The 5,919-nt window shown below is 41.1% G+C and overlaps 1 long non-coding RNA gene across 2 annotated transcripts; it reads left to right on the forward strand.

The window, feature by feature from the left end:
- Positions 1-327: 327 nt before the first annotated feature.
- Positions 328-5,157, forward strand: LOC144373909 (uncharacterized). Of its 2 annotated transcripts, XR_013433469.1 has the most exons (3): positions 328-2,855; positions 3,372-3,499; positions 4,805-5,157. It is a non-coding gene; the product is annotated as an uncharacterized LOC144373909 (long non-coding RNA). The 2 variants fall into 2 exon arrangements; XR_013433468.1 differs by lacking the exon at positions 328-2,855 and having other exon boundaries at positions 2,978-3,499.
- Positions 5,158-5,919: the final 762 nt, after the last annotated feature.

Consider the following 5,919-nt stretch of genomic DNA (forward strand, 5'->3'; position numbering starts at 1 on the left):
CAGTTATTGTAAGTAGTATTGTTTCCTTGATTTCTATTTCAGATGATTTGCTATTTGTATATAACAACTCTAATAATTTTATTTTTTTGTATCTTGCAATTTTGCTGAATTCATCTATTACCACTTCTAGTTTTGGGTGAAGTCCTTGGAGTTTTCTAAATGTAACATCAGCTCATCTGCAAACAGTGAGAATTTTATTCCTTTTTTCCCAGTTTGGATGCCCTTCATTTTTTCTCTTGCCTGATTGCTCTAGCAAGCACTCCCAGAATTCCATTGATTAAAAGTTGTAAAATGGGCATCATTCTTCTGTTTCAGATCTGAGAGAAAAAAACTTTCAGTGTTTATCCATTTGATATGATGCTTGCTGATGGCTTATTTGACACACCTTTTATCATGTTGAGATGTATTCCTTCTATACCTAGTTGTTCAGCATTTTCATCATGAAGAGATGTTGATTTTATCAAATGCATTTTCTACATCTATTATATCGGTTTTGTCCTTCATTCTGTTAATGTGGGATATTACATTTATTGATTAGATAGTGTTGAACCATTATTGCATCCTTGAGATGCATTCCACTTGGTCATGTTGAATAATCTTTCTAGTGGGCAATTGAATTTAGTTTGCTAGTATTTTGTTCAGGATTTTTGTATCTTTATTCATCAAAAATATTAGCTGTGGGGGCTGGGGCTGGGGCTCAGCAGTAGCACACTTGCCTGACGTGTGTGAGGCACTGGGTTCGATTCTCAGTACCACATATAAATAAATAAATAAAATAAAGTTTTATCAATAATTAAAAAATATTTTTAAAAAATAGCTGTGGATTAGTTTTTGTGTGTGTTGTCAGGTTTTGGTATCATGGAATTGCTGGCTTTATCAAATGTATTTGGAAGAATTTCTTTCTCTTCTATTTTTGGGAATTACTTAAGGAGAACTAGAAACTGTTCTTCAAATATTTGGTAGAACTTTTAGCAGTAAAGCTCTCTTGTATTGGAATTTTCTTTTCTGGAAGGCTATTACTACTGATTCAATCTTGTTACTTATTATAGGTCTGCTCAGCTTTTTTATTTATTCATGATTCAATCTGGCTGGGTAAGATATATATGTGTAAGTGTTCAGGAATTTTTCCATTTATTCTAGGTTACCAAATTTTTGCAAATAATAACAAACATGGGTATCTTTGTTCCTAATAATCTCAAATGATCCTTTGTACTTTTGTGGTGTCAGTTGCAACCTTTCCCTTTTCTTGTCTGAATTTGAGTCTTCTCTCTACTTTGCCTAGTTGTCTAGCTACTGACTTTTCACCTGTGTTTAGTTCTTTGAAGAACCAGCTCCTTATTTCATTACTCTCTCGTGCTCCTTTTTAGTCTCTGATTCATTATTTGTGCTCTGCTCTGAACTTATTATTTATTTCTTCCTTTCCACTAATTTTGGTTCAGGTTTGGATACTAGATATTTTTAATACACTTGATAAACAAGAGTCTCCCAGGCTTTCTTAAAAATCACAGTGGACTGGTCATTTTTCTGGCTTTTCTAGTATATCTAACCTGGCATATACAATTTTCTGAGCCACAAAGCACATGCTTCTGATTCCTTCCTTTACTACCTTTCTTCAAACTATGGATTTTTCATTTTATTCAGATTACAATATCACTTTCCAACCTAAAAAAAGGCAATCTCCTGGGACAGTAGTGCCATCTCCTAAGAGTCAAGCTAAAAGCTATGAACCATAATTATGAACTCTTTCTCATGGAGCTGTGATCCCATCCTCACTGCACCCACCATGACTCAGCATGCACAGTCCCTTCTCCTGTGTCTGATCGTCCTCTGCCAGGCAGGCCCTTCCCTCACAGCAGGCCTGGCACCACCATTGCAAGGTGATGTGCTGCTGTGTGTAGGCATTGTTCAAAGGGCAGAGGGGAAGTGGGCTATGTCCTGGGACATGAGGTTGCTGTCCCCTCCACTTCAAAGGAGGGGAACATGCTCACCTTAAACAGGTGAAGCAGAGAGCTTGGGAAGGGCCATTATTGCTCTGCCAGCTCAGCCCTTCAGAGGGATGGAGAGGAGATGCCTAAAGGGTCCTTTCTCACCAGCCCAACCCGCCTTTTTCCCTCACAGGCACTCACTCCCTTTGCTATGACTTCTAAGGCAGCACCTGGACAGCAATGGTGTACAGTCCACGCCCAGGTGGACCAGAAGAATTTTTTCTCCTATGACTGTGGCATGGACAAGGTTAACTCCTTGAGTGCCCTGGGAGGGAAAGTGAGTGCCACAGTCACCTGGGAAGAGCAGAAAACCTCACTGAGAGATATTGGGAATACACTAAAACAGAAACTAGCTGACATTAAAGCAGAAAATGACATGGCCAGAGGTATGTAAGGATAGTCCAGGGACATGAGAGACTGATATTGGTTGAAGGAAATTGATTGTGTGCATATAAAAAAAGAGTTAGATGTTGGTCCCTCTAAAAGCCCAGACATAGCTGTTTTGGAGGACAGAACACAGCCAGATTAGAAGGAAAACAGGGAAGGTGGTACTGAGTTGGACAAAGGATTTGTTAAGAAAGGAGGATGATTTCTCTCTGATGGGGGCAGGTGTGAACACCCTGGAGGGCAGGATGTGTTGTCAGCATAAATCCAACAGCTCCTGGAAGTTTGGCTTCAATGAACAGATGTGGCTCCTTTTTGACTCAGACAACAGAAAGTGGAGAGAGATACATCCTGGGTCCAACTGGATGAAAAAAATGTGGGAAAATGACAAGGAGGTGACCGAGTTGTTGCACAGGTCCTCGATAGGTTACTGTAGAACCTGGATTCAGAACTTGAAGGAATGGGAGGCGGAGTTGGAGCCAACAGGTAACTGGCAGGAGGGGGAAGAAGTGGGATTCACATGAGATGCTGCTATGTGTGTGTGTGTGTGTGTGTGTGTGTGTGTGTACAATCCATCAAGCATGAGTCAGACCTAGGTTAACATTCATAGTTATAGTCTTCCTATCTTTTTCCCTTCTCACCTCCTAATGCCTCTTTTTTAGTGCACATTCTTTGGGTCTGACATGTGCTCGTCTCTTTTTGGAAATTCCTCTAAATCACTTCACATGTCAGCTTCTCCACCACCATCCTCATGGGTCTCCTCATGTTCTGCCACCAGGAAGGATGAGTTGTATGGTCATCCAGGCTTCTCCCATTAGCTTATATGAGCCCCTTAAAGACATGGCCTGTTTCCTGTCTCCCTCACTTCTCAGGACCTGTCACAGCAGCTGCCACATAGCAGAGATCTGCCTTCCTGAATGACTTGGGGCAGCAGGATCTAAGCAGATATGTCCTCATATTTTGGTCTGAAGAAGGGCTAACACTCTTGTGTTTTCATTTCAGGACCTTCAACCACCACCCCAGACACAGTCACTGAGAAGTCCTCAGCCAGTACCTTTAATCACTGGAATTCAGTACCTTTAATCACTAGAATCCTCATCATAGGATGCATCATAATTTTTTTCTGACAGGTATTGTAGGCAGATTGAAGAGAGGGATGGGGGAGATGGGGGAGCAATGAGGACAGGCAAGTAAATTCCCAAGATCCTAGTCTGTACCTTGACTGGTCCTTCCCATTCTGAGGTGAGACAGAAGAATCAGGCCTCCAGTCACTGGAAGCAATAGCTTGACCATGCTCAGCCCTGAGTTCTGAGAAATCCTCCCTGTCAGGGCCCAAGGGAAAGAGGAGTGGCCATACCAAGGCCGCCTGTGGATTCTAAAGGGTTTTAGCTTATGCAGGTCTGATTCAGACCAGATTTCTATAAGAGGGACACAGTGGGGCATGGTGTGGAGATAACAGGAACACAGGAAGGAAATACCCAATCCTGAAAGATGGCAGCATGGTATCTCCATTCAGTGTGTACAGAGAAAGGGACTTCATACCCACAGTCAAAGAAGAGGGTCCTGGGACCTCGGTCCTGGCTCAGTGGTAGAGTGCTTGCTTAGCATGTGTTAGGCACTGAGTTTAAACTTAAAATAAAGGTATTATGTTCATATATAAAAGAGAGGGGGAGAGAGGGTCCTATGGCTAATGCCAGGGTAAGGCACAGGGAAGGCCTTTCCCAGCCCAACTGGAAGGCTGGAGTTCAGGGCTGCATTCCCACAGGAGGCTCATTTCCAGAAGCTGAGTTGAAAACAGAGTGGAGTCTGTTCAGGATGAAGGCAGAGGATGCCAGTTCTCTGGGGACTCCTACAACACCAGGATTGGGCTGTGGCCCTGGAACCCAGCCTCCTGCAGACTCCAGATCCTGAGCCAGCTCAGCAGCCCCTGCCTTGAGCAGAGCCTCTGCAGAGACTGGTGGGGCTGAGCAGCTGCTGGAGCCTGATGCTCCAGCTGACTTAACCAGAGTGGAGGGAGTAGGCAGGGCCAGTCACTTTTAGAGCTCTGCTGCTCCCAGGTAAGGAGAGGTTGAGGGAGAAGGGGGAAGAAACATGTCATCTGCAACCCCACCCAAAGTCTGGGAACTAGGTTCCATATCCCCTCTCTTTGGCCGGACTCTCCGCATCCCCAGGTCCTATGGACCCTCCTATCGGGGGAGGAGCAGACTTCCAGTCAGGGAGCAGATCCAGTCATTAGGGCTTCAGTCCTGAGACCAAAGCCTATAGCAGGGCAGGAACTGATTCTGGCCTGTGGGAAAGAAGGGAGGAGGGTGATAGAGGCTGTTGGATCCTTGGGTAATGGATGGAGGGAAATACATATCCCAAGGTGAGCACCCAGAAGAATTGAGATAGAATTTCTTCAGAGAGTCGAAGTAACACCTGTTTCTTTTCTAAAGGTGCTCCCAAGAAACTTCTGAAAATGTGATTCAGTTAAATAACTGGCCTTAACGGTCTTCTGCCCGTCTACTCCCTGCTCTTCCTCCATAGAGCAGATGAAGATTGAAGTACAAATCCAGAGGCCTCCAGTACGTCATCATGTATTCTAACTTAGCCTACAGCTCTCCGTTCATATCCAGCATGGGCGAGGTACCCATGGGAGAGATGGGCTGGCTGTGAAATAAAAACTGTGAAAGTAATCTATCAAGAAATAAATACAAAATGGCAAGAATCATATTTTCAAAGCAGGGCATGACCTGTTGGTAAAGTGCTTCCCTTGCACAAGGCCCCCGGTTCAATCCCTAACACCACACACACAAAAAAATTTATATACTTCATATTGTTAACTTTTAAATAAGCCAGTGTGTCTTAATTGTCTTTTCGAAATATAGTTTACTTCTCAGTGTAGAGAGTAACGTAAAATTTTATAACGTATTTATTTAAATATAAAATATTAAATAACACCATTAATTTCCAATTAATTTGTTATTATTATATAGTTTAAGAGCTATTGTTGTAGAAACTTTTGTTTGAAGAACATCAGCTCAGTAAAATGTTCTTTTAAATCTTGTACTTTAATGACGTGTATATTTGGGAAATAAAGATACAATTAATATGTTATTAATAATTATCATAATTACACTGATTTTTTTATATTAACCAAGTTTAGCTTTTAAAGAAAAATTTGAAATATGGAATGTAATGTGGTACTTTTAAAATAACAGTTATTGTTTAAACAAAATATTATATACCTTAAATCCTTTAAAACTAGTTTTTTTTAAATAATAAAACTCAACAGTCATAAAAAATTATTTTATTGGAATGAGAGTAGATTAATGTTTTCAGTATTTCTTATTTCTTTTATCCTTTAGTTAGAATGCCCAAGTAATAAAGGTCTGTGAAAAGATCTTATCTATATTGGTAAATAGGCCTCATGTCAGAAACTTAGCAGGATTTAAAGAGTAAAAATCTTTCAATAACTTCAGCTGATTGTGTTAATTTCATGTAACCAATTTAGCTATATGTAAACATTTTGAAAATTATTTTGTACATATTTTGTTTTAATTTACTGAGA

The sequence above is a fragment of the Ictidomys tridecemlineatus genome, unplaced genomic scaffold, assembly GCF_052094955.1.
Source record: "Ictidomys tridecemlineatus isolate mIctTri1 unplaced genomic scaffold, mIctTri1.hap1 Scaffold_521, whole genome shotgun sequence".
Taxonomy (NCBI): domain Eukaryota; kingdom Metazoa; phylum Chordata; class Mammalia; order Rodentia; family Sciuridae; genus Ictidomys; species Ictidomys tridecemlineatus.